Raw genomic sequence first — 7,571 nt, 5'->3', positions numbered from 1 at the left:
TGATAGTTAGCTACATGGCAGATGAGTCCAACATGTGTATAAATTGAGGACTAGCTATAAGGCAGATGAGTCCACCATGTTCATACAGAGTGATCTGGCTATATGGCTGATGAGTCCAACTTGTCTATATAAAGAGAAATAGCTACATGGCAGATGAGTCCAAAATGTCCATATTTAGAGAGCAAGCTATAGCGCAGTTTAGTGCAACATTTGCATATACAGAGTTCTAGCTACTTGGCCAATGATTCCAACGTGTCCATATACTGAGAGCTAGCTACATGGCAGAGTAGTCCAACACGTCCATATAAAAAATGATAGTTACAAATCAGATGAGTCAAACATATACATATACTGAGGGTTAGCTATATGGCAGATATGTACACCATGTGTATATATAGAGAGCTAGTTACAAGGCAGAAGAATCCAACATGTTCATACAGGAGAGCTGGCTCCATGGCTGATGAGTCCAATATGTCCATATACTGAGAGCTAGCTACATGGCACACAAGTCCATTATGTTCATATACAGAGAGCTACCTACACGGCAGATCAGTCCAACATATCTATGCACACAAAGATATCTACATGGCAGACGAGTCCAACATGTTCATATACAGAGAACTAGCTACATGGAAGAGTAGTGCAACATTTCCATATACAGAGTTCTAGCTACATGGTGGATGAGTCTACTGTGTCCATATACTGAGAGGTAGCTACATGGCAGATGCCTCCAGTATGTCCACATACTGAGAGTTAGCAACATGGCAGATCAGTCCAACATATCCATACAGAGAGAGCTAGCTACATGGCAGATGAATCCAAATTGTCCATATACAGAAAGCTAGCTACATGGCAGATGAATACAACGTATCCCTATACTGAGAGCTAGCTACATGGCAGAGTAGTCCAAGATGTCCATATACAGAGAGCTAGCTACATGGCAGAATAGTCCAACATGTCCATTTACAGAATACTAGCTACGTGGCAGATGAGTCTAACATGTCCATATGCCGAGAGTTAGCAGCATGGCAGATGAGTCCAACATGTTCATACATCGTGAGATGGCTACATGGCTGATGAATCCAACTTGTCCATACACAGACAGTTAGCAACATGGCAGACAAGTCCAATATGTGCATATACAGAGATACCTACATGGCAGATGACTCCAAAATGTCCATATAGAGAATAAGCTACATGGCAGCATAGTGCAACATTTCAAAATACACAGTACTAGCTACAAGGCAGATGAGTCCAACATGTTCATATACTGAGACCTAGCAACATGGCAGAGTAGTCCAACATGTCCATATACCGAGTACTAACTACATGGCAGATGAGTCCAACATGTCCATATACTGAGAGTTAGCTACATGGCAGATGAGTCCAACATGTGTATATATAGTGGTCTAGCTACAAGGCAGATGAGTCCAACATGTTCATACAGAGAGAGATCACTACATTGCTGATGAGTCCAACACATCCATATACTGAGAGCTAGCTACATGGCAGACAGGTCCACTATGTTCTTATACATAGATACCTATATGGTAGATCAGTACAACATATCCATGCACAGAGAGGTAGCTACACGGCAGAACAATCCAAAATGTCCATATAGAGAGAGCAAGCTTCATGGCAGTGTTGTGCAACTTTTCCATACACAGAGTTCTAGCTACATGGCAGATGAGTCCAACATGTCCATATACAGAGTACTAACTACATGACAAATGAGTCCAACATGTACGTATACTGAGAGTTAGCTACATGGCAGATGAGTCCAACATGTGCATTTATAGAGGACTAGGTACAAGGCAGATGAGTCCAACATGTTCATACAGAGAGAGCTGGCTACATGACTGATGAGTCCAGATGTACATATACTGAGAGCTAGTTACATGGCAGACAAGTCCAATATGTTCATATACAGAGGCCACCTACATGGCAGGTCATTATAACATATCCATGCACAGAGTGCTAGCTACATGGCAGATCAGTCTAACATAACCATGCACAGAGAGCTACATGGGAGATGAGTCCAAAATATCCATATACAAAGAGCTAGCTACATGGCACAGTAGTGCAACATTTTCATATACCAGAGTTCTAGGTACATGGCAGAGGAGTCCAACATGTCCATATGCTGAGAGCTAGCTACATGGCAGAATAGTCCAACATGTCCATATACAGAATACTAGCTATGTGGCAGATGCGTCCAACATGTCCATATGCTGAGAGTTAGCAGCATGGCAGATGAGTCCAACATGTGTATATATAGAGGGCTAGCTAAAAGGCAGATGAGTGGTAGCTACATGGCAGAGTAGTCCAACATGTCCATGTGCTGATTGCTAGCTACATGACAGAATAGTCCAACATGTCCATTTACAGAATACTAGCTACGTGGCAGATGAGTCTTACATGTCCATATGCCGAGAGTTAGCAGCATGGCAGATGAGTCCAACATGTGTATATATAGAGGGTTAGCTACATGGCAGAGTATTCAAACTTATCAATATAAAGAGAGCGAGTTACATGGCAGACAAGTCCAATATGTTCATATACAGCGAGCTACCTACATGGCAGATCTGTCTAACATGTCCATGTACAGAGAACTAGCTACATGGCAGACGAGTTTAAAATGTCCATATACAGAGAGCTCCCTACATGGCAGATCAATCCAACATATGCATGCACAGAGAACTAGCTACATGGTAGATGAGTCCAAAATGTCCTCATACAGAGAGCTAGCTACATGGCAGACAAGTCCAATATGTTCATATAAAGAGAACTATATACATGGCAGATCAGTCAAACATATCCATGCACAGAGAGCTAGCTACATTACAGACAAGTCCAATATGTTCATATAAAGAGACCTACATACATGGCAGATCAAACATATCCATGCACAGAGTGCTAGCAAAATGGCACACAAGTCCACAATGTCCATATACAATGAGCTAGATACATGGCAGAGTAGTGCAACACTTCCATATACAGAGTTCTAGCGACAGGACAGATGAGTCCACCGTCTTCATATACTGAAATATAGCTACATGCTGATGAGTCCAACATATGTATATAGAGAGGACTAGCTACAAGACAGATGAGTCCAGCATGTTCATACAGAGTGAGCTGGCTACATGGCTGATGAGTCCAACATGCCCATATACTGAGAGCTAGCTACACGGCAGATGACTCCAAAATGTCCATATAGAGAGTAAGCTACATGGCAGCGTAGTGCAACATTTCCATGTACACAGTTCTAGCTACATGGCATATGAGTACAACGTGTCCATATACTGAGAGTTAGTTACATGGCAGAATAGTCCAACATGTGTATATATAGTGGACTAGCTACAAGGCAGATGAGTCCAATATGTTCATACAGAGAGAGCTCGCTACATTGCTGATGATTCCAACACATCCATATACTGAGAGCTATCTATATGGCAGACAGGTCCATTATGTTCATATACAGAGTGCTACCTACATGTTAGATCACTCCAACATATCCATGCACAGAGAGATAGCTACATGGCAGACAAATCCAAAATATCCATATAGAGAGAGCAAGCTACATGTCAGTGTTGTGCAACATTTCCATATACAGAGTTCTAGCTACATGGCAGATGAGTTCAACATGTCCATATACTGAGAGCTAGCTACATGGTTGAGTAGTCCAACATGTGTATATACAGAGGGCTAGCTACAAGGCAGATGAGTCCAACATATTCATACAGAGAGAGCTAGCTGCATGACAGAGTAGTCCAACATGTCCATATACAGAGTACTAGCTACGTGGCAGATGAGTCCAACATGTCCATATGCTGAGAGTTAGCAACATGGCAGATGAGTCCAACATATGTATATATAGAGGGATAGCTAAAAGGCAGATGAGTGCAACATGTTCATACAGAGAGAGCTGGATACATGGCTGATGAGGCCAGCATGTCCTCATACAGAGAGCTACCTACATGGCAGACAAGTCCAATATGTTCATATAAAGAGAACTACCTACATGGCAGATCAGTCCAACATATCCATGCACAGAGAGCTAGCTACATGGCAGAGTTGTGCAAAATTTCCATATGCAGAGTTCTAGCTACTTGGCAGATGAGTCCACGTGTTCATATACTAAGAGTTAGCTACATGGCAGATGACTCCAACATGTCCATATATTGAGAGCCAGCTACATGGCAGAGTATTCCAAGTTATAAATATACAGAGAGCTAGTTACATGGCAGACAAGTGCAGTACGTTCATATACAGAGTGCTCCCTACATGTCAGATCAGTCCACCATATCCATGCTCAGAGAACTAGCTACATGATAGATGATTCCAAAATGTTCATATACAGAGAGCTAGCTACATGGGAGAGTATTGTAACATTTCCATATACAGAGTTCTAGCTACATGGCAGATGAGTCCAACGTGTGTATATTTAGAGGGCTAGCTACAAGGCACATTAGTACAACCTATTCATACACAGAAAGCTGGCTATTTGGCTGATGAGTCCAACATACCCATATACTGAGCACTAGCTACATCACAGACAATTCCAATATGTTGATATATAGAGTTATCTACATGGCAGATCAGTCTAAAATGTCCATGTACAGAGAACTAGCTACATGGCCGATGAGTGCAATATGTCCATATACTGAGAGTTAGCTACATAGCAGATGAGTCCAACTTGTGTATATATAGAGGACTAGCTATAAGGAAGATGACTACAACATGTTGAGACAGAGGGAGCTCGCTAAATGGCTGATGAGTGTAACATGTCCATATACAGAGAGCTAGCGACATGGCAGACGACTCCAAAATGTTCATATAGAGAGTAAGCTACATGGCAGCAGCACAGTGCAACATTTCCATATGCACAGTTCTAGAGACATGGCAGATGAGTCCAATGTGTCCATATAATGAGTGTTAGCTACATGGCAGAGTAGTCCAAAATGTACATATACTGAGTACTAGCTACATGGCAGATGAGTCCAACATGTCCATATACTGAGAAGTAGCTACATGGCAGGTGAGTCCAACATGTGTATATATAGTGGACAAGCTACAAGGCAGATGAGTCCAACATGTTCATACAGAGAGAGCTCGCTACCTTGCTGATGAGTCCAACACATACATATATTCAGAGCTAGCTACATGGCAGACAGGTCCATTATGTTCATATACAGAGAGCTACCTACATGGTAGATCAGTCCAACAAATCCATGCACAGAGAGCTAGCTACATGGCAGAAAAATCCAAAATGTCCATATATAGAGAGCAAGCTACATGGTAGTGTTGTGCAACTTTTTCATATACAGAGTTCTAGCTATATGGCTGATGAGTCCAACGTGTCCATATACTTAGAGCTAGCTACTTGGCAGTGTAGTCCAACATGTCCATATACAGAGTACTAGATACATGGCAGATGAGTCCAACATGTCCATATAGTGAGAGTTAGCTATATGGCAGATGAGTCCAACATGTTCATACAGAGAGAACTAGCTACATGGCAGAGTAGTCCAACGTATCCATATAAAGAATACTAGATACATTGCAGATGAGTCCAACATGTCCATATACTGAGAGTTAGCTACATGGCAGATGAGTCCAACATGTGTATATATATAGGGCTAGCTAAAAGGCAGATGAGTGGTAGTTACATGGCAGAGTAATCCAACATGTCCATATACAGAGTACTAGCTAAGAGGCAGATGTGTCCTACATGCCCATATATTGAGAGATAGCTACATGGCAGATCAGTTCAATATATCCGTGCACAGAGAGCTAGCTACATGGCATGCAAGTTCAAATGTATATGTACAGAGAGCTAGCTACATGGCAGGGTAGTGCAACATTTCCATGTACAGAGTTCTAACTACATGACAGATGAGTCCAATGTGTCTGCATATTGAGAGCTAGCTACATGGCATATTAAACCAACATGTCCGTATACAGAGTACTAGCTACATGGCAGATGAGTCCAACATGTCCATATTCTGGAAGTTAGCAGCTTGGCCGATGAGTCCAACATGTGTATACATAGAGGACAAGCTACAAGGCAAATGAGACAAATATGTTCATACAGAGAGAGCTGGCTACATGGCTGATGAGTCAAACATGCCCATATACACAGAGTTAGCTACAGGGCAGACAAGTCCAATATGCTCATATACAGAGAGCTACCTACATGGCAGATCAGTCCAACATATCCATGCACAGAGAACTAGCTACATGGTATACAAGCCCAAAATGTCCATATACAGAGAGCTAGCTACATAGCAGAGTAGTGTAACATTTCCTTATACAGAGTCCTAGCTACATGGCAGATGAGTCCAACGTATCCATATACTTAGAGCTAGCTACATGGCAGAGTAGTACAACATGTCCTTATACAGAGTACTAGCTACGAGGCAGATGCGTCCAACATATCCATATACTGAGATTTAGCTACATGGCAGGTCAGTTCAACATATCCATGCACAGAGAGCTAGCTACATGGCAGACAAGTCCAAAATGTATATATAAAGAGAGCTAGCTACATGGCAGGCTAGTGCAACAATTCCATGTACAGAGTTCTAGCTACATGGCAGATGAGTCCAACATGTCCATATATTGAGAGCTAGCTACATGGTAGAGTATTCCTACATGTCCATATACAGAGTACTAGCTACATGGCAGATTAGTCCAACATGTCCATATTCTGAGAGTTAGCAGGATGCCAGATGTGTACAACATGTGTATATATAGATGACAAGCTACAAGGCAAATGAGTCCAACATGTTCATATAAAGAGATCTGGCTATATGGCTGATGTGTCCAACATGTACATATACAGAGAGTTAGCTACATGGCAGAGAAGTCCAATATATTCATATACAGAGAGCTCCCTACATCACAGATAAGTTCAACATATCCATGCACAGAGAGCTAACTACATGGCAGGGTAGTGCAAGATTTCCATATACAGAGTTCTAGCTACATGTCAGATGAGTCCAATGTTTCCATATATTGAGAGCTAGCTACATGGCAGAGTATTCCAACATGTCCATATATAGAGTACTATCTACATGGCAGAGTATTTCAACATGTCCATATATAGAGTACTAGGTACATGGCAAATGAATCCAACATCTCCATATAGTGAGAGTTAGCTATATCACAGATGAGTCCAACATGTGTATATATAGAAGGCTAGCTACAAGGCAGATGAATCCAACATGTGTATATTTAGAGGGCTTGCTACAAGGCACATGATTCTAACATATTCATGCATAGAGAGCTGGCTACATGGCTGATGAGTCCAACATGTACGTATTCTGATACTGAGCTACATAGCAGACAAGTCCAATATGTTCATATACAGAGAGCTAACTACATGGGAGATCAGTCCTATATATCCATGGACAGATAGCTAACTACATGGCAGACAACTCCAAAATGTCCATATACAGAGAGGTAGCTACATGGCATGGTAGAGCAACATTTCCATATACAGATTTCTAGCTACATGGAAGATGAGAAGATGAGTCCTACGTGTCCATATACTGAGATCTAGCTACATG

This window comes from Chrysochloris asiatica, unplaced genomic scaffold (genome assembly GCF_000296735.1).
Source record: "Chrysochloris asiatica unplaced genomic scaffold, ChrAsi1.0 scaffold00186, whole genome shotgun sequence".
Lineage (NCBI taxonomy): Eukaryota > Metazoa > Chordata > Mammalia > Afrosoricida > Chrysochloridae > Chrysochloris > Chrysochloris asiatica.
Note: the sequence above shows the minus strand (reverse complement) of the source record.